A 23,410-nucleotide genomic window follows, 5' to 3' on the forward strand; every position below is an offset into this window, starting at 1 on the left:
TCTTCTTCGAAAAAGAGATGGTACGTTCTATGCAAAGACGAGAGATGCACATGGAGGTTGAGGGGTGTCGTGCAGTGGTCTGAGATGTGGGAGATTAAGTCGTACGAGGGTAAACACTCATGTGGGCGTGTTGTTCGAACAGAGGGCCATCGAGGAGCGACACCATGGGTCATCGGTCACGTATTTAAAGACAAGTACTCAATTAACTCTATGGCGGAGTATTCGGCGCATAACGTCAGGGAAGAAGTGAAGACAAGATGGGATGTGAACATATCGTATTTGAAAGCTTGGAGATCCAGGGAGAAAGCTATTGGGTACGTGCGGGATACGCCGGAACAATCGTATCAGAAGTTACCGTCTTGGCTGTACATGTTGAAGCAAAAGAATCCTGGGACGTTAACAGACTTTGTGCAAGATGGTGACAAATTCAAGTATTCTTTCTTTTCCATTTGGGCGTGTCGTAGAGGCTTCAAAGCATGTCGGCCGGTCATAGCATTGGACGGTGCATTTCTGAAGACAAAATACGGGGGGCAGTTGCTTTGCACAATTGCAATGGATGCGAATTCACAATTATATCCACTTGCATTTGGAGTTGTAGACAGCGAGTGTCATGCTTCTTGGATTTGGTTTTTGAGAAGATTGCGAGAAGCTATCGGTGAAGACGTACCTAATTTGGCGTTCATATCCGATCGCCACGTTAGCATCATACATGGTGTCGAGGTTGTGTTTCCTGGTATCCCTCACGGAGCATGTTACCATCATTTACAACTGAATGTCCAACACAAGTTCAAGACAGACCATTGTCGCTTTGAACTTTATGATGCGGCTTACGCCTTCAGTAAAATAGCATTCGAAGCAAATTTTAGACAGTTGAGACGTAAGGATGTCGAGATGGCAAAGTATCTCGAAGAAGTTGGTGTCGATCGGTGGGCCAGAGCTTTCTTTCCTGGAAAACGGTAAAAGTCTAGAACTTCTTTTGTACTGAATTTTTAATGCCGTTGATTATATAAATCAAGTATGTTTTTATATAGGTACGACCTAATGACGAGCAACAACGCAGAAAGCTTCAACAACAAAACAAGGAATGCTAAGACGTTTCCCATTACGACGTTGCTCGAGTTTATTCGATTCACACTCCAAACTTGGTTTTTTGAACGAGAAGAGATATCGAACAAGTTGAACACAAAATTGACACCAACGTGGCAAAATGATCTCGCACAGCTAAATAATAAGGCACAGTTCGTCAATGCGTACGGGCTTGGTCTATATGAATGTCATGTCAAAGACGCAAGAGGTGATTTCGATGTAGACCTTATGGCGAAGACATGCACTTGCGGACTACCACAACTATTGAATATCCCGTGCGAGCATTCTATCGCAGCAGCCCAACATCGAAGCGTGGACGTGTACTCGTTATGCAGTGACTTTTATTTGAAGGAGACGTGGAATGAGATGTACAAGGAAGCCATATATCCGGTTGGCAATGAAGATCAATGGGATGTCCCGGATGAGATAAAAAAACATGAAAGTATCGGAACCCGTTGAAAAGAAGCAAGCCGGTCGACCGAAGAAAAGTAAACAAGGAAGAAGAAGGATTAATCGATACCCATCTCAAGGCGAAAAGATTGTTATCCAGCGAAAATGCGGGAAATGTGGTGGTAGGGGACATAACAGAAAAACATGCACTTGGAGGGATTAAAACTTTAGACGTGGTGTTATTTTTATTTTTAAGTTTAAAATTTTAACGTTTATTTTTAATTTCTTTCGTTTGACACTTATACTTTAATTTCTTTCCTCATAATAATAGTAAGTTACTATGGATGGCTGGTCAAAGTCAAACACACAGTACGAATTTGCCTTGCTCGATATGGTGCAAATATGGTGTAGTATTATCGAAGGAAAAATAAATTTAAGTGTTAAAATTACATCTTGTTTGGTGTGAAAATCACACCAATATAGTGTTGGAGAGGGTAAGCTTTTAGTTACAAAAATATAAATGTAAATTCTTTGTAGAAATTCTGTGTCTAATGACATTCTCCTCCGAATGAATATTCATCAAAACGTGTCACTGGATACAAAAAAATGAGTGAAATGTCTAATTCATATTTAGGTTGCAGTGATACCATCAAAGAAACTGATACAATAAACATAAATCATTATAGTAGCAACGTAGGATTATTGATACAATAAACTGATATAACTCTCAGATAGATTTAAGTGACACAATAGGCGCTCGGTCTCCGATAAATCTTTCACACACAGACACGCCCATGATATATTTTGTTTTATTTTCTCTCTCTTCATATAATATACCTCGTGTGAAGGGCTTTCATCAAATATTGATATAGTCTTTGTATAGTGAATGATGATTTAGAGAAGAAATGTCTATTTCTTAATATTACCAAGTCCCGGAAAATAAAAAAAAAATGGATGGCAGGTCAAAGTCAATAGTCAACAAACCATCTCGATAATATGTTTATAAGGTAGTATTACATACAAAACCAAAAAGATAAAAAAAAACATCCGAAAATACAAAATCACGGGATAAGGTGGTTGTAGAATAAGTCCACGCACCATTTCTTCCTGAACGTTCTCATATTGACACTTTGAAGAGTGTCAAATGATTCGTTCAGTACTATGTGCTCGACATACTTCACTGCGAACATCCCGCAATCACCGCTACAACACAAAAATAAGTAAAAGAATTTGTCAAACTTGTCAAAAAACATGTCTAAAAAAATTTGTAAAAAAAAAAACTAACTTGAAAAAAATCATCATAACTTGTAAAAAATCTTGTCAAAAAAATTAACAAACTTGTAAAATAACTTTTCAAAAAAAGTTGAATATCATAACTTGTAAAAAAAAAAAAAAACTAACTTCTAAAATAACTTGTCAATAAAAACATAATTGTTTAAAACTTGTAAAAAAAAATTCAATTAACTAGTCAAAAAAACTTTTTTAAAAGAACTTGTAAAAAATCTTTAAAAAAAAAAAACTAACTTGTAAAACAACTTTTCAAAAAAAGTTGAATATCATAACTTGTAAAAAAAAAACTAACTTATAAAATAATTTGTCAATAAAAACATAATTGTTTAAAACTTGTAAAAAAAAATTCAATTAACTAGTCAAAAAAACTTTTTTAAAAGAACTTGTAAAAAATCTTGTACAAAAAATAAACAAACTTGTAAAATAACTTGTAACAAAAAACTTGTAAAAAAAAAATTAACTTGTAAAAAAAAAACTAACTTGTAAAAAACTTGTAACAAAAAATGTAAACATGTTTACCTGTATGCACATTGTGGGACATTTTCATCGACGAGCCACGTCGGGTTAGTGAACTTAATTTCACCGTGCTCACTCTCCCGGTAAGAGTTGGGATGGTTCTTGAAGAAACCACCTATGGCCACAATCCTAGCAAATGCTCGACTCCAAGTCTGAATAATAAACATTTTAACAATGTTAAGTAACCCTTATAATTTAATTAACCACAAATAAAGGTAATAATTGTGAATAACATAACATTTTACATACCTCCATCATCTCCGTGAAGTCCTTTTGATTATTCGACGACTACATGGGATCCTTTTGGCAATCGAGGACGGTAATGGTCCAGGCCTGGATGTCGATCCGAAATGTGAACCAATGAAGGTTCTTGAAGTTCACGACGAACAGGATCTCGCGAGCACCATCCCAAGGCAAAATATCGGTGTCCCTATACCCAGTCATCGGGGTAATAGTTTCCCTCATGTCCCAGTCCACGGGTTCGGGCTCTGCCCCCAGCTCGATGGCCTTCTTGATGTTCGCTTCTTCCATGGTGAATCGGCCGTACACGTGCTGGACCCACCGACAATCCATGATTCGGACGTCTTGCCGATATCCGTCGAGAGCTCGTTGGCGAGCCCGAATCATGTGAATTATAGCATCAATATGCTGAGACATAACCAACATATAGCGTTATTTTAAATTGATATGGAAAGTTAAATTATATAATTAATAACGTACCGAATCATGTAGCCATCTAGTTTCTGTCAATATCGTGTCGAAGAAATTCGTGTCTCCGTCGCACGTGTTCAGGCGAGTAGACTCCATGAGCTTGCCGTCCCATTTTTTTTGTCCGCAACCACTTAACAAAATTATCAAACTCTTTTAGCTTTGCGTCCTTCAACGGGTTGAACTTGGGGATCGGCTTTTCTGAATACTTGGGCCTCGTCGGATCAGTGAAATCGGCCCAACGCGACGACTTCTGTCGCACTTGCCGATCTGGACGTGGCGGAGTAAGCTGTGCCTTCTGGCTTTTCCTTATAAGCGGAGTTGTGAGCGGGCGTTGCTTATCCGGAATGTCTTCTCTACGAGGACTCGATGAAGACGTCGACAACCTGGGCAAAGTCACCGGCCTGATCTCCGATCGCTTCGACGACTCGCGATGCGTAGAAGCAGCTTCTTCGACTTCTTCGATGACTCACGATGCGAAGAAGACGACTCGTGCGATGAAGACGCTGGCTTTTGACCAGCCGCCGGAGGAGGAGGAGGGGTCCGGCGGCGTTTACGACGACCATCAGCTTGGGTCGTGGGAATCTCACCCCCAGGCAAGCTCGTTTCTTCCTCGAACAAAATGTTCAGCCTCTTCAACCCATATCAAGCTGCAAGTCAAAGTAACAAAATATGTCACGAAATTTAAACTTGTCACAAAAACTAAAAATAAAATAAAATGATATTTAAAGTTGAATTAAATTTAAACTTAACTCTAAAACGTTAAATTAAATTTAAACTAAAATGATATTTAAACTTAACTCTAAAACGTTAAATAAAATTTAAACTTAACTCTAAAACGTTAAATTAAATTTAAGGGTAACCCTAAACCGTTAAATAAAATTTTAACTTAACTCTAAAACGTTAAATTAAGTTTAAACTCAACTCTAAAACGTTAAATTAAATTTAAACTCAACTCTAAAACGTTAAATTAAATTTAAACTTAACTCTAAAACGTTAAATTAAATTTAAACTAAATATCATAAACCTTTAAAATAAAATTTAAACTTAACTTTAAAATGTTAAAGTATATTTAAACTTAACTCTAAAATGAAATTTAAACTTAAATATAACTTGATTTAAATCTAACCTGGTTATCCCTGATGCGGTCAATTCTACGGCCGCTCGTGCTAAGAGCACGTAAGACTATCCCTTGTGACTGCAACATTTGTTCTTGGGATGCTCGCAGTTGTTCTTGGGAAGCACGCATTTGTTCTAGGGAAGCTCGCATTTCTTCCCACATTTCCCGTGTTATGACAAAGGGCTCGGGAATGTCGGCGCGATGGGTCGGTGTGGGCCTCGATCCCATTGCGGGAGTGGTCGGACTACCAAGGCGTACACCGGGAGTGTCTGACACGTGTTCGTCGTCGGAGTCTCCGAAGATGACATCTTCTGCAACAGTCGCGACTCAATATATTTCTTCTTCGATATCTCGCGGCTCTGTCGCATCTTCTCCATCGACGTCTATGGGATACAGACATTTGCTCGTCTGGTGTCTCGAGGAGAGTGAAAAATTCTTTCTCCGCTGCCCTTGGTCTCAGCATTTGAAGAACACCCACCTACAATACATTAATAAACGTTACCAATATTCCAAAATAATGTAAAATACATTCATAAACGTTAAATAATAAAAAAGTTACCGTTTTTTTTATTCAGGACGGTCTCGATGTCTCTGCCCATGATGACCACATTACTAGACCACGAGTGCATCCTGGGCACACGAATCTCCTGGTTCGACCCGAACCTCATCCCGATCTCTGGGATAGCCTCGTACGCCCATTAATGAAGGGTATGGAGATTACCCGTCAATGTGTACTTGGCCTCTTTCTGTGCCACGTCCGGCTTGCCCTTCAACTTCTTTTGCAGCGTCTCGTGATAATGCCTTAGGTTCACCGAGAGGCTGGAATACGTCTCCGCCCAACTCAAATTTCCCCAAGGCATTTTGAAGAAGAAGGCGAGGTCTTCAGCGATGTATAAAACTTTTTGCCACCTTTCCTCGATGGCTTTGTTGGCCGGCTGCCCCAGAAGATATCCATACATGAATACGAGCAGCCCAAGCTTGAACGCATCGTCATGGCTCTGACATATGGTGAACGCGTTGATCAACGCGCTGAACTTGTTTTCGACGACGCCGTTCAAGTGGTCCGTGATCAATCGATCGCTCTTTCGCTCGTCTTGTTCGGCTTTGGTTGGACCGTCTTCATAGCTCATCCCCGAGACGAGTGTGTACTCGAGGCGTCCAAATCTTACTCGTTTGCCTCCGATACCAAAATGTATCTCCCCCCGTACCGTCGCCTCGATCTTCTTCTGAAGGAGAGTATGTACGAGCACCGATGAGAAACCAAGCTCGCTCTCCGTAAAAAATTGCTCGAACGGAGTCTCGAGGATTCGATCTTTTATCCCGAGCTCATCGAATCTCCTTCGTACCAGCTTCAAGATCCCCGTCCCACCGTACGTGATACGACCCGGGAATGGGACGTTGTATATGTAGTTCAAATTGTCCTAAAAAACGACAAAATTAGGTCAGAATCACAATTCATCGTATGGCATCGTACAGACTCATATAGCATCGTAAACAATAAATTCAATTTTTTTTAAAACTATCGTACAACATCGTATAGCATCGTAAAACAAAAAAATTAATTTTTTTTAAAAGCCATCGTATAGCATCGTACAACATCGTACGACATCGTACGACACTTTAAAAAAAAAAACATAAACCCATCGTACACCATCGTATCGCATCGTAGAGCTCTATGAATTTCATCGTACGACATCATACAGCATCGTACGACATTGTACGATGCATCAACCTTATCGTACACTGGCCCTAATTTCAAACCCTAACATTCTAAATCCGACACAAATCACCTCAAATCAACTCAAATAAGGTAATAACTAAGTCCTAAACCCTATTCTAACTATTTTCAACGAAGTTTAACAATAAATTTCATGAAAACTTACCTTTTTACTTGGTTTTGAAGCTCGGGATTTCTGTCCGTCACCGTTGCCGGATCTCGAAGCATTTCCATCGTACGCCATCGTCCTCTATCGTACCGACTCGTACAAGATCGTATGCCGTCGTATGCCCTCGTACACGATCGTAGACTTTTTTTTTTGAAGTGAGCGAGTGAGAGAGAGATTTCGGAGGGAATGAGTTCAAATAGATTATAAGGGTATTTTTGTCCGATAATGGTACAAAAGTCCATTTTGGGATATTTTTTCAATATTAGGGTCTAAATTAGATATTTAATGGCTTATTAAGCCCACTTAATGAAATTTCTCTTAGAAAAATAACCAATTTAAATGTTTGATATTGCTAAATAACCAACGTTTGATAAATCTTAGGTAAATAACCATTTTCATGTATATATAGACGTAAATTTTAGATAAATAACCACCTCCATATTAGGTCACGTCATTATTTACGGTTATTTATCTAAGATTTATCAAATTTTGACTATTTAGTAATGTCAAATGTTTAAGTTGACTAATTTTCTAATTTTATGTATTAATAATGTATTTTTGTCGGTTTCTGTTGATTAAAAGATTGCACATGTTATGCTATCATTAGATTTTAATCTTGAATTTTCGAATATGAGATTTTTATTCTAATTTAAACAGGAATTTAGTGTCTTATAACTATTTTAGTCACTTTCGGATAAAATCTCGTGTCATCTTAAAATATATATATATATATATATATATATATATATATATATATATATATATATATATATATATATGATCAATAAGTGATTAGTCTTTTTAATTCTCACGTATAATTAATTAATAGAAGAAGAAAAATTGGAGCCAAACTTAGTTTGGGCTTATTGGTTGGGTTGGGTTGGCATTGCTTTTAAGAGTTGCTTTTGACTTATTTTTTATTTTTTACTTTTTATTATATATAATCTATTATATAAGTGTTTGTTAAATTAACTTTTTTTAGTTGAAAAGTGTATGTTAATATTTTAACAAAATAACTAAAAACACATATTTTGAAGCTTTTTTAAACGTGATTTTTGCTTTTGGCTTATACTTTATCTTTCGTAATTATTTTCTTTTCTTATTTTAACTTTTAATTCTAATTATCTTTATGTTCTTTTATCAAATAATCTTTTGATATCATCCAAATTTATCATTTTTTAATACTAGTTATGTTGATCTAATCTTATAGTTATCTTTGTTGTTACGTGTATTGTCGGCTTATTTTTCAGTGCAAGATTGTTTGGTAGGATGTCTTGTAACATGATTCAGGATATGTTGAGACAGCTTGACCATTATGTGCAGAATTGTATTTATGACAAGTTTCATGTTTCGCCAAAATAATTCGATGAAGACCTTCTACATTTATATTCTCCGCGTGAATGGTTAATGAACCCTAATTTGACTTCCAAATGTGTTGACTACTATAAAAGCCAAGGACTTCATGTTGGAATTGACCTAGAGTAAAGAAAAGATTTAACGCTTCGAGCAAGCGGCGGAATTTAAAAATTTTCTTTAAAAAAAGTAAAACGTTTTTACTCACCTAGACAAAGAGCAAGTACATATAAATTAAAACTATTAATGAGCATTAAATGTTTACTAACCTTTGAGAAGCTTGAACGTTGAGAAGCCTTAGGAAGGTTGAAACGTTCGTTTCCCCTCGCAGCACGTCTCTCTTCTTTCCTCGGGAACTCGAGCAACCACGAAAGTTTCTATCACAAGAATCACTCGAGAAAGAAAATAATTAGTGTGTGGGCACTTTTAAACACGACGAGTCAAGAACAAGTCTAAGAGTCAAAGAGCTAAAACACTAGGTCAAATATGGACCTAGGTGCCAAAACAAAAACGAAAAGAACTTAGAGAGAGAGAGAGAGGAGTTGGCGGCCACAACGTCTAGAGAGAGAAGCTCTCAATCTCTAATTTATATGGAATGAATAAAATGAGAGGAATGAGGGGTCTATTTATAGGAGAGGTTTTACCTTCAATAAGGTAGTGCCCTCTTCTATAGAATATCGCATATTCATGAGCAAATATTGCCCTTATTCTATTAAGGTCACACGTCCAAGGCTTGTCATGCAAGTCCTTGGATTTGTTTCCTTATTTGTTTTGCTTCTCTCTTGCCTCTAATTGCCGCCCATGCTCTTTTCTTGTAGAGGAAATTTGTTTCCTCTTTTTCTTTTGGCAAGTATCTTCATACATCAATGCAAAAAATAATTCCTCTTTTCTCTCCTTGGGTTGGACGAAATTTGAGCTTCTAAAAGGAGCTTCTAGATGTTTCTTCATTTGTTCATGACAACATAAGAAAAGCCCATTAAGAATTTTCAAGTAAAATTCCATGAAATGAAATTAATCCTCAAGACCCAATTAACTTTAACTTGGCCGTGTGATATAGTTTCATTTGTCATCATATGACAATGTCAAAAAATTTGTTGACATTCATTTCGTCCTATGTCCAAAATGACAAAATACCCTTTAGACAGTTTTCGTAAAACTTGTCTCGTTCTTGTTTAGACTTAGCTTCTAGTTTAACTATTCATACTCGATATGATTTGTGATAGTGACCTCATGGATCCAAATGAACAAAGCTTTTGCTAAAATACTTGGACTCAAAAGTTCACAAACCTTTTCCAAGTTAACTTAATGTCAACTGACTCCACTAAAGAGTTGACACTAAGAATCTCTCGGTTCAAATGAATTTATTTTATACTCAAGAATTCAACTAAATTGTGATGAGTGGATCCACTGAATATTATCTATGTTTACCCTTCATGAATATCATCCACTAGTCGGGATTTACATAATTACCATTTTACCCTTCTAGCTGTTTTCCTCAACTCATTTGTCGCTTATGAATAAGTTAGAAACAATGTATTGACGGGGAGCTAACAAGTCACATTGATTCATCCAAAAGAGTCATGACTCAATTTGGACACTGGCCAGTTCATTTATTCACATTCCAAGGAACAAAGCATGAGGTGATATACATTGCATTTCAGCAATCTTGTACATGAATTCCATATCTATGAGATCTTCACAAAGTTACTCATGACATCTTCATAACGTAGTACTTCACCAATAGGTCCTGTTAAGAATCACATAGTGAATCCGAACTCTGACTTTCTCAAATGAGAATACGTAAGCTATGAAATGACATGTCTCATTTCAGGATTGAGGTAATCATGATGCAATTCATACGTAGTGACTTCGAGACATAAGAGGTTAAATGGTTTGTTCTTATTCCGTCTCTAGAAGTGAACTGGTTAATTCATACCTTCAGAAGATACCTAGAAGAACTATAGAGTCTCCAACTCTCAATGTCCCATAACCAGACATCATAGATTCTCCTAACAATCGTACTGAGATCAATAGTCCTTTGATCCTTAGATTGCGAATATATTGTTTTAAGCATACCATGAAGAGTTTGTTCATGCAAATCTACATTTGTCTCTTTATATATTGTTAGGTTTGTTTATGGACTAAAGACTAAGGTTTTATCATAAAGCTTCAGACAAGGAAGGGTGAATGAACGTTTCAACTTTTGTTAATAAATAAGCAATTACAAGCAAGAGTCTTTGTGAGCCTTTATTACATCAAATGTACAAAAGTAAAGACTACAACTCTTCTTGTGGGCACCATTGACAACAAACTCCCACTTGACTCAAAGAAGATGTGTGTAGTCCTTCATGTCTAATCCCTCTCGATGTTGGTTGAAGACCTTGTTCGCTAGGGCCTTGGTGAATGGATCTGCCAGGTTGTCCACCGTTGAGATATTCTTCACTTCCATATCTCCGCGCTACACGATCTCTCGAATCAAATGGTATTTCCTCTCAATATGTTTAGAGCGCTTATGGCTTCGAGGTTCCTTTGAGTTAGCGATAACCCCACTATTATCATAATAAAGGGTCATGGGGTCGTCGACGTTTGGAACAACTTCCAAATACTTAAGGAATTTTCTAAGCCATACAGCCTCTTTGGATGCTTCACAAGCAGCCACATATTCTGCTTCCATTGTGGAGTCAGCAATGCAAGATTGCTTAATACTCCTTCACACCAGCTCCAAAAATTAAGGATGAACACAGATCCCGAAGTGGATTTCCTGGAATCCTTATCCGCTTGAAAATCGGAGTCAGTATGTCCCGTCATAGTCAGGTCAGTACCTGAATATGTAAGCATCAAGTTACTAGTTCTTCGAAGATACTTAAGAACATGCTTAACAGAAATCCAGTGCTCGGGTTCAGGGTTGGATTGAAAACGGCTAACTACGCCAACTGCGAAGCAGATATCAGGTCTAGTGCAAAGCATAGTATACATGAGAGTTCCTACGGCTGAGGCGTAAGGAATTTTTCTCATGTCCTCAATCTCTTGTGCAGTCTTGGGAGACTGGTCCTTAGAGAGTGAGACTCCATGCCTAAAGGGAAAGTCACTATGTATGAATTGCATCATGCTTACCTCAATCCTGAAATGAGACATGTCATTTCACGCTTACATACTCTCATTTGAGAACGTCACAGTTCTAGATTCACTATGTGATATAGACAAGACCTATTGGTGAAGTACTAAGTTATGAAGATGTCATGAACAACTTTGTGAAGATCTCATAGATATGAAATTCATGTATAAGATTGCTGAAATGCAATGTATATCACTTCATGCTTTGTTCCTTGGAATGTGAATAAATAAACTGGCCAGTGTCCAAATTGAGTCGTGACTCTTTTGGATGAATCAATATGACTTGTTAGCTCCTCGTCAATACATTTTTTCTAACTTATTCACAAGTGACAAAGGAGTTGAGAAAATAACAACTAGAATGGTAAAATGGTAATTTAATAAATCCCATCTAGTTGATGATATTCATGAAGGGTAAACATAGATAATATTAAATGGACCCACTCATCACAATTAAGTAGAATTTTGAGTAGAAAATATATTCATTTGAACCGAGAGATTTCCAGTGTCAACTCTTTAGTGGAGTCAGTTGACATTTAGCTAGAACTTGGAAAAGGTTTGAGAACTTTTGTGTCCAAGTATGATAGCTCAAGCTTTGTTCATTTCGATCCATGAGGTCACTACCACAGTCATTAGAGTAGGATTTGCTAAACTAGTAGCTAAGTCAAAAAAAGTTCAAGTGTTGAACTAGACGAATTTTATGAAGATTGTCTAAAGGGTAATTTTGTCCATTAGGACATAAGATGGTATAAATGTCAAAATAAGATTTTGGACATTATCATATGATGATAATGTGAATTAATTCATATGGCCAAGAATTAGATTTGGGCCTTGAGGATTGAATTTTATTTTATGGAATTTTATGTGAAAATTCTACATGGGCTTTTCTTGTATTGTCTTGTTTAAATAAAGAAACATCTAGAAACATGTTCTAGATGATGCATTTCGTGGCCATCATCAAATAAAGAAAGATGGAAGTTATTTTGTGCATTGATGTATGAAGATACTTGCCAAAAAAGAAAAGATGAAACAAATTTATAGCACATGGCTATAATTATACACGCCCAAAACAAGAAAGGGAAAGAAATTTCCAGCCTTGGTATTACTATGATAGGAATGGGAAACAAATATTGTGATCATGAATTTGTGATATTAAGTCATAATAGAAAAGAGGTAATTGCATCTTTTGCATTGAATTGATTCAAGGCAATTCCTTCTCGTATAAATACCACTCCTCATTCACAACGTAAAGACAAGTTTTAGTGCCTTTGTTTTTCTGTTTTGGCCGTGTACTCCCCTATCCCTCGCTTCTTCTCGCTCTTTTGTTTTGGCACCTAGGTCCTCATTAGACCTAGCATTTTGTATTAGCTATTTGGTTCTAAGACTAGTTCTTATGTCATTGTGTTTATTAGTGTCCACACACTAAATCCTATCCAAGCTCGAAGACTCTAGTGGTAGAAACTATTCTGGTTGCTCGGATTCAAGAAGACACGAAGGAGACAAGCTAAGTGGGGAGACGAGCGATTCAACCAATCCACAAGCTGTTCAACACTCAAGCTTCAAGCGAGGTTGGTACCGAGTGAAAACTCATTATAGTTTTATTTTAGATTACATGTTCATGGACTTTTTCTAGGTAGTTTGCAGCCTCTGGATGTCTGTTCCCTTGCGGGTAGTGTGGGGTGGACTTGCTCAACCTTACCCCCCATCTTTCGCAAAACCCTTCGAAGCGAGCTGAGATGAATTGCGATCCGTTTTGCGCCACTATCTCCCTTGGGCCCCCGTGGCGTGAAATAATGTTTTTCCAAATGAAACATTCCATGTGAACGACCTTCACATTGGGGAAGGGTTCCGCTTCGATCCACTTAGAAAAATAATCGGTGAGTATGAGTAGGAATCTCTTCCCACCCAGAGCTGGGTGGATCGGTCCCACTATGTCCATAGACCATTTCATAAAGGGATAAGGTGCGGACATGGAAGATAACTCTTCCGCGGGTTGTCGGATTATGGGTACGTGCCTCTGATATTTGTCGCACTTCATAGCCCTTTGTGAGCTATCAGCTAGCATTGTAGACCAAAAATACCCTTGTCTTTTGGCTTTGAGGGCGAGAGACCGGTCTCCCTTGTGATTTCCACATTTACCATCGTGGATTTCACTAAGGACCCGGTCTGCCTCGTTTCATCCTTAGCATCTCATGTATGGTCCAGAGGTACTCCTTTTACAGAGCTTCTCGTTTATCAGGCAATATCTCGCGCTGATGGACTTCAGCTAGCAAGCTTCTTGCTTATCTGGTGGTAGTTCTCCGTGTTGGATGTATTTTGTGATTGGTGTTCGCCAATCTTGTTCTTCCAGTGCTTTGAAGTTAACTTCCATAGGTAAGCTGGGTGAGTCTATCGCTTCCACGGGTATGACCCTTTTCACGCCGGGGTCTGATGTAGAGGCGAGTACAGCCAAGGCCTCAACAGCTATATTTTCTCCCCTGGGAATTTTGACGAGTTCGAACTTATCGAACTGGTCAGTTAGGTCCCGGACGATAGTCACGTAGTTCGTCAAGCGTTCTCCACGCGTGTCAAACTCTCTGCTGAACTAGTTAGCTACGAGCTGAGAATCACATAGTGCTTTTACATTCCTCGCTCCGATGCCTTTTGCGAGGCGTAATCCTGTGATCAGGGCTTCGTACTCGGCTTCGTTGTTTGATGGGCGAACCTTGAAAGAATTGTTCCAAAACTTCTTTTATGGGCGAAATGAGTCAGATCTCGATACCAGCACCTTGTTTCGAGGATGTCCCATCCACGTTAAGCGTCCAAACCTTGTCCGGACTGAGATCTTCCTCCTGGTCGGTCGATAGCTCGACAAGAAAGTCAACGAGGACTTGTGATTTTGCGCTAGTCCCCATCCGATATTCTATGTCGTATTCTGAGAGCTCGATCTCCCATTCGGTCAACCTGCCTGACTGGTTTAGACTGTGGAAGACAATCCGCAGAGGCTGTGTGATCATTACTATGATGGGATGCGATTGGAAGTATAGACGTTACTTCCTTGCCGATACCACCACAACCAATGTCAATTTTCGATGGCGAGATATCGAGTTTCCGGGTACTCGAATGTTTTAATGATGTAGAAGATAGGCTTTTGGTTTCCTACTTCCTCCTTTATCAGTATACCGTTAACGGAGGCGGGCGATACAACAACGTAAAGGTATAATGGTTCTCCTTCCACGGGCTTAGCCAGCACGGGGAAGGGGGGAGGGGGGGTGTGTGTGTGGGGGGAGAGGCCAAATATCCTTTCAGTTGGTGAAAAGCCTGTTCACCAACGTCATCCCATTTAAAATCTTTGCTAGTGTTTTTCTTGATACATTTGAAGAACTGGATACACTTGTCTGTTGATTTTGAGATGAACCATTTTAGTGCTTCCACTCTTCCTGTTAATCTTTGTACTTCTCGCTTATTCCTAGGCGACGACATTCCTGTCAATGCTAAGATTTGGTCGAGTTTCGCCTCGATGCCTCGCTGGGTTACTAGGTAGCCCATGAATTTCCCTGATGACATCCCGAACGAGCATTTCACAGGGTTAAGTTTCATGTGGTACTGATCGAATGCATTGAAACACTCCTCGAGGTGCGCTATGTGGTCAATATCACTTATGGACTTCACCAACATGTCATCGATGTAGACCTCCATGGTCTTACCTAGTTTCTCTTCGAACATCTTGCTCACCATCGTTGGTAAGTGGCACCCACGTTTTTCAGACCAAACAATATCACTTTGTAGTAATAGATTCCTTTATCAGTGATGAATGCAGTTTTATCTTGATCCTCAGGATGCATCAAGATCTGGTTGTACCCGGAAAATGCATCCATAAAGGATAACATCTTGTGCCCGACGGTTGCTTCGACCAACCGATCAATGTGTGGAAGGGGAAAGCTATCCTTTGGGCATGATTTGTTGAGATATGTGAAATCTACGCATACCCTCCACTTCCCATTCCTTTTCTTCATAGTGGATGTGTTGGCTAACCATTCCGGGTATTTGATTTCCCGGATTGATCATGCCTTCATCAACAGTTCTACCTCGTCATTGACTGCTTTGGCCATATCTGGACCAAGCTTGCATCTCTTCTGCTTCACCGATTTAACACTCGGATCGACATTCAACTGGTGGGATGTGATGTTTACATCTGTCCCTGGCATGTCTTCGGCGGTCCTGGCGAAGGTCGACTTATTCTCTTTCAGAAAACTTATGAGTTGATGTATTATTTCGCCCTACAATTCCGAGCCTATACCTATTACTCATTCCGGGTTGGACCCGTCAAATTGAATAGAGGGAGTCAGCTCGAGACGTGGGTGATCTTGAGTTTCGGGCTCATAATCCCCTTCTTCTTGTTCCATCGGCGTGTTGGTTTCGACAATAACCATTGCTATTGATCGGGCTAATGTCATAGCTTGTACCCGCTTAGGTAGCACGATTGATCTGCCGATTGATTTCCTTTGATTTTCCTAACTCATTTCGAAGTCGGGAAATGGATGCACTGGTGGTACGTTGATGGGAAGACACTCATGGAGTGAATCCACGGCCTTCCAGTATTATGTTGAATGCCGAAGGGCAGTCCAACACAACGAATTCTACGAGTTTATTCTCGCCGCCCGCATAGACAACCAATTTTATGGATCCGACTACGGAAGTCGAGTTTCCGTTGAATCCAGTAAGTTCTACCGAACCTTTCTCGACCTCAGATTTACTTATTTCCATCTTTCGGAGAGTGCTTAGATAGACGACGTCGATAGAACTTCTGTTATTGATGAGAATTCGAGAGACTGTGTAGTTTGCTACATCCAAGCTCAGGACAAGCGCGTCCACTGTGTAGTTTGCTACGTCCAAGGTCATAGCTTGTACCCGTTTAGGTAGCACGATTGAGCTGCCGATTGATTTCCTTTGATTTTCCTAACTCATTTCGAAGTCGGGAAACGGATGCACCGGTGGTACGTTGATGGGAAGACACTCATGGAGTGAATCCACGGCCTTCCAGTATCATGTTGAATGCCGAAGGGCAGTCCAACACAACGAATTCTACGAGTTTATTCTCGCTGCCCGCATAGACAGCCAATTTTATGGATCCGACTACGGAAGTCGAGTTTCCGTTGAATCCAGTAAGTTCTACCGAACCTTTCTCGATCTCAGATTTACTTATTTCCATCTTTCGGAGAGTGCTTAGATAGACGACGTCGATAGAACTTCTGTTATTGATGAGAATTCGAGAGACTGTGTAGTTTGCTACATCCAAGCTCAGGACAAGCGCGTCGTCATGCGGACCGTCCAACCATGACTCGCTTTCCCTAAACTCAATCAGGTCGTCAAGCATGTTCATGGGGACACTTAGCAGTAGTTCTTGTGATGGCCTGCCGTGGATGAGCCTTTATGGAGTTCACCGACTCTTTGCAAAGTCGAGACCCTCCTATTATGCAATCGATTCTTTTCTTTGTGGTCTCTTCCGGGGGAGATGCTCCTTCCTCAAGATGTTCACGCTTTCCAGGTGATGGCCCACCTCAAGGAGAGGGAAGCTCATTCAGGCTTACGTCTCCTAACTCTTCGAGCGCAAATTTAGCGGCGAGGTAGTCTCATACAGCCCTGCAATCTTCCGTCTTGTGCCCCTAATTCTTGTGGTGCTTACAGTAGGCGGACATGTCTCGTGTCCATGTGTTGGTTCTCGGGGTAAATTCTGGTCCTTTGTTTCCCCCTGCAACATCATACGCGAACTGCTGAGGGAACCTCGGCCTTCCCTCTTGGCTATGGGGGTGGTTCCCTTGTGGTTGTCCCGGCCTATCATTACAGTTTTTAGGCGCGAATGGATGGGGGTTCTGGTTTGTAGGATTGGCTATACTCGGGGTCGGTTTCGCAACCGTAAACTTCCTTGCCAGGGCCGCCCTGTCCTCTTCGGCGACGACCCATTTTGTTTCCCTATGCATAGCATCCTCTATTGTAGCGGGCTGGTTCACGATTAGCTCCTCGCGGAACCGTGACTCATGCCAGAGTGCATTCTTTAGGGCCGCAATTGCTCCTGTGCCACTGACGCCATTGATTTTCAACATGACATCTTTGAATCTTGTCATGAAGGCCCCCATCGGCTATTGGGCCCCTTGTTGAAGCGACCATAGGTCGGCATCTGAAGCGCCTGCTTCCACGTACATGTAATAGTGCTTCAAGAAGGCCATCAACAACTGGTCAAAATTATCATTGAATCATTCTTCCAATTTCGAGAACCATTCCAAGGCAGGCCTGGTAAGATGTTCTGGAAGAGGCGGCACTGACCGGCGTCTCTTTCGTCGTCCTTCAGAAAAGCACGTTCGATAACGTTTCTAAACGCAGTCATATGTATCTTTGGGTCAGTCTTCCCCTTGTAAAAGGGGAGCCTAAGTTTTCCTGCATCCCTGATCCGGACGCTTGTAATCCGTTCGGTGAACGGGGTACTGTGAGTTTCTTCAATAAGGCGATCAATTTAGGGGCTGCGCTTGTGGCATTGTGAACTCGCGTTTCTCACGGTCCGTAACACTGCATTAGTTTTGGCCACAGTTCGGTGCAACAAAGCAATTTCATTGCGGTCGTACCGGGCCTTGAGCAGGGTTATTTCGCGAGCTCTGATGGGCTCAACGTCTGGCTGGTCAGGCCAATACAAATTTCAAACTGCCTCGATTTGATTGTACGGGACTTGGCATCCCGCAGTCATGGATGAGATGAGACGACTCATAGAGTGATCCACTAGCTTAGCTGAGCTCGCACGCTCTCGACGGGGTCAGAACATCGGGGATCGGGCCAAGACATGCCCATTCCCTGAGATCATTATGTGCGACTGGACTTCGGGAGGTGGTGGCAGAAATTTAGTTGGAGTCCCCCTTGGTTAGGGTTAGGAGTCATTTCGATTCTCGAGAAATCCAAATGAATTCCAGGTGGGAGATTCCTTCCCGGCCTGCTAGATCCCCCAGCGTTCGGGTTGGATTCCTCCGACGGGAGACCTACCGCATCACAACAGGACTCTAATATGATGACTGGAAGACAACGTGGAAACCTCTCGCATCACGGTCTGATACGACTGCTTCTAGGCCGTGGCCCTCTCAATTAGAGCTTGTAGCATTGACTTCAATCCCGAGATCATTTCCAAGCCGGACGCGGGATTTGTTGGAGAAAATGGTGCCATGGGGTTGGAAAGGGGGAAAAAGATGGTGTTGTAAGAATTTGGGTTGAAGCGTTAGGAGAAATGATGTTTCCCATAGACGGTGCCAAACTGTTGATGCGAAAAATCACAACAAAGCAGTCACGACAATTTAAGAAAATAAATGGGTCGATTTAGATTTAAAACTGGGTTTCAAATCTCTGTTGCAAGATCAAATGGAGAAAAAATTGAAGAATTTTGTATGTTGCAAAATAACAATTAAAAAGGGATTCAACGCAATAGCGAGCTCGGGGCTGTATATTATATCGCTGAGAGTAATACAATTGTTCGAATCAAGAGATGACGGAAATGAGAGGGGGAGAAATCAGAAGTCACGTAACGTTCCCCACGTAGGCTTAATTATCTTATATATATATAATTGAGGTCGTGAGCTCCGTTGGTTAGTAACACATCGTGCGTCAGTTGAAGTTCGCTACTGCATTCCGGAACACCTGTCGTTCAAAGACTCAATAGTTGGGGATGGTTACGGATTGTCCGGGCTGACTGACCCTATGCCTGCGAGTCTTCGGGGAGTAGTTATCTCGAGCTGATATTTGAATCTTCCTTCGGGTTGACGCTTTTCCTGGACCTGTTATTATAAATCTGTGGGCTTGGGCCCAACTTCTTTACATTGGGCCAAGTCCGTATCTTGTTATTTCTAGGATGAAGTCCAACATCAACAATAATAATTATAAAATAAATACGGGAGTTCAAGAGGAGAAAAGAAGATAATAAAAACTATAATTGTAGCGACGATGATGAACGGCTCTCCAAAACTTCTTTATCTCTCCCAAGCTAACAAAATTTAAAGCAAACACTAAAGTAAAATAAAAAGAGGCTAAGATGTGGTTTAATAGGACTCTAGGTCTGGTTACATGAGTTTCAAGCTAAATTTCGGAATGATCTAACAGCTCAAAACGATTCAAAAATCGTTAATTTCCTCCTCTGTCTGACGGGATCTCGCGGTGCGTAGAAATATGGTTGCGTTGCACGGATGAAGGGTCACGGTGCGTAGAAGTAACCTCGCGGTGCACTTTGAAGCTTTTGAGGTATGCACGAAATGCGCTTATCATTCTAGAACTTTGATGCACGATTTCTTGATACCTCCGGCGCGCAGGATGTAGCTCACTGCGCAAAGTCCAACTCTTCAGCTTCTCGTGGAGCGCGTATATATATATATATTTTATCTTTTGGTGATTTTAGATGATACCTCGTGGTGCGCGGAAAGGGGATCGCGCCGCGAGGTCGAGCTTTCACTTTTTCGCAGAATGCACGTAACATTCTGAGATCATCTGGTTGATCTGATCGGCTCCCGGGAGGTAGTGCGCGGAGGCCCTAATTTTTGTCACTTTGCGTCTGTGCTCTGTTTTGATCCGTTTCGACTTTCGATTACATCATTTTGCCTGGAAATGACTCCTAAGAACATATAGAAGTTCCTTTACTCCGCATGACATGTAAATCCTTATAAACACACTAAAATCCTCAAAACCACCCGAGAAATCGCTAAATTCAAGTAGAGAAAATAGGAGTTTAACACGTACGAAGAACACTTATCTGTCACGATCAGCTTTCAATCCCCCATAGGTTTGCAACAACCTCATATGGCATCCATGGCTCATGCTGAAGGAAACGCGCTTGAAGTCACATATTGGTAGAGGACAAGTTCCGAGCTGTTCAATCCTAGATGCATTATGTTACCATCTCGGCACCCGAGATCGACCGCCTAGTTGCTGAAACAGAACGAACTCACATCGCTAACAACATAAGCAAGGTTAACATTGGTGATGCAGGAAAATGTCACACTCTCAAAATATTCGGGAACGACCAATCAAAAGTCGCACACGCCTTCCAAATTGCGATGGAAAGATCTCATCTCCGGGAGGACGAGCTGGAAACAGGCTACTGTCAGCTTTTTGCAGAAAATCTAACTAGAGCCACACTGGAGTAGGTCTCAAGGCTTGAAGAGGGCTCGATTGGAAGTTTTCAAAAATTGTCTGCCGCTTTCCTTAATCATTATCCCATGCTCGTCGAAGATGAGGCAAGCATGGCTGACTTGTGGAACACACAACAAATTGACTCTAAGACCCTTAAGAACAGACTCATGACACATCTAAAAAATGTCATGGTTAAAATTTCGAACGTCGGTAACGACTCGACATTGACGGCTCTTAAAAACAGACTCTGTTATAACTCCCGATTCCGCGAGGAAATGACTGTCAATAGGCCACTATCGAAGACGCAATTTATCGCGCGTCCAACTTCGCTATGGCCGAAGATAAAAATGAGCATCTTGGCAAATATGAATAATGTCAAAAAGGCTCCCCAAGGAAATTCTAATTCTGGAGGTTCTTAAAATCAGGGAGAAAAGTAGAACCACGGTCCCACTAAAAAGACCAATGCTCCTCTAGGTTTCACATTCAATGTGAACGACAAGGATCAAGAAGGAGGCTCCGGTAAAGAATGGACTCGAAACCCAGAGGACTACAGTGAATTTAACAAAAGCAACAGACATGCCACCCTTCACTGTGAAACAGTGAAGAAAGTGTTGGCCAATATATTTACTAAGGGTGAATTGAATGGTGTTGACTTGGGACCCCTCCCAAGAAAAAAAATTAATTCCCAACCACAAAGAAACCCTTCCCCATGAAAGAGGGGAAAAGACAACGAGGAAGGCACTCAAGCTACCTCTTAGAACAAAAAAAAATGTAGAATTGATTTCATAATGGACGGTTCGTCCATAAACTCCATCAAGGTGTACCAGCGCCAGCTAAAAAATGTCTCTCAAACCACTCTACCAAGGATAGTGAAGCAAATGGACTAGTCACACCACACGACGATGCTTTAGTAATCAAGCTGGACGTATACGACTTTGTGGTAGCACGAATTCTAGTCGATAATGAAAGTTCGGTAGACGTAATCTTTAGGAGTATACTGAAGAAAATGAACATCGACGAATCTAGTATATAACGAGACCTCAACGAGCTAACCACACGACGATGCTTTAGTAATCAAGCTGGACGTATACGACTTTGTGGTAGCACGAATTCTAGTCGATAATGAAAGTTTGGTAGACGTAATCTTTAGGAGTATACTGAACAAAATGAACATCGACGAATCTAGTATATAACGAGACCTCACCGAGCTAACCAGGTTCAATGGTATGGTCATTCCATACATGGGAGTAATCAAACACGCTGTCCAAGCAAATGAAGTAAATCGGATAGTCGAGGTTGCAATCCTCGATTGCCTATCCCCATTTAACATAGTTTTAGGAAGACCTTGGATTCACAGTATGAAGGCCGTGCCTTCCACATATCAGCAATGCATCCATTTTTCGACACCAAAAGAGATCAAAGAAATAAGAGGTAGCCAAGAAGCATCCCGAATATGCTACATGAGCAACCATAAGTTAACAATGAAAGAAACCGATGGTGGACAATAGAAATTAATTACCATCGCTGAGGCCGCGATTGCTCAGGATGCGTGAGTTGAGGAAGGGTGCTTGAAGAGTAAAACACTCCGCACCTTGAGCTAACCACGCATGTTCAGCTCGATCGTTCAAATCCCGAACATTGCGTAGGAATTTGAGCCGAATTAACAGGAAGCCTGGGAAGGGAAATAATAACTTTCTCGAAAATAAACAAGAAAACCTTTTCTTGGAAAACCGAGGACACACTAAGAATAAGCATTGATGTTGCGTTTTATGAGTGCAAGATCAATCCGGGATGTTAAGTAGAATGAAACTTGAAAAGAAAAAAAGAATGAAACTTGGTCCTGATAGAGCCAAAGTCATTAACGGCGAAGTAGAACGACTTATGAGTGCATGATCAATCCGGGAAGTTAAGTATCCGGATCGGCAGGCGAACACGGTCGTCGTTAAGAAAATGAACGGGAAATGGCGCGTGTGCATCGACTTCCTCGAGTTGAATAAAGCTTTTTCTAAAAGACAGCTTCCCGCTCCCCATAATGACCGACTTGTCGAAGCCATATCAGGTCACGACATATTGTCCTTTATGGATGCACTTTCAGGGTACAACCAAATATTGATGCACCCGGAAGACCAAGGGAAAATGGCATTCATAACAAATCCTCGATACGATGAAGAAAAAGACCGGTGTTGAAGGCACCGTATCGAATGGAGCTTTGTCCTCGAAATCCTTAAGTGTTGTGGGTTCGGTGAGAGTTTTGTCAAAATTATTGAGGTATGCCTTTCCACAACTGAGTACGAGATTCTCTTAAATGGACCTCCCATTCAAAGATGTAAGCCTTCTTGTGGCCTTCGACAAGGCAATCCAATCTCCCCGTTTCTTTTCATCATTGCGGCGGACGAGCTTTCTCGACTTGTCCTTAGAGCTGAGAGTAAAGGGGAGATTCACAGTGTCAAGATTGGGAGATACAACAAATGGATTAGCCACTTGATATTTTCCGATGATCTATTCCTCTTTTGCCGCGCGAATACGGCCGAGGTGCTCAATTTGTGGAGCCGTGTTGAAAAATATCAATCTTGGTCCGTGCAAAGGGTGAGTGTGGCCAAATCGGGTCTAGTATTCTCCAAAAATTGCGAAAATTCGTGCTCGGCTAGTATTGAGAGTTTGTTGGGCATGAGCACCTTGGAAAATGATGTTCAGTTGCTCGGTATTCCGCTCTTCCATGGGAGGAGGAAAGGAGAGCAATTTGAAGATCTTAAGCGGAAGATGCTTGTTAAAATGGAGGGTTGGAGGAGTAAACTCCTTTCTCAAGCAGGTCATG

Source organism: Urtica dioica, chromosome 10 (genome assembly GCF_054948205.1).
Source record: "Urtica dioica subsp. dioica isolate 48M chromosome 10, U.dioica_male_clone48M_v1_H2, whole genome shotgun sequence".
In the NCBI taxonomy this organism is placed as follows: domain Eukaryota; kingdom Viridiplantae; phylum Streptophyta; class Magnoliopsida; order Rosales; family Urticaceae; genus Urtica; species Urtica dioica.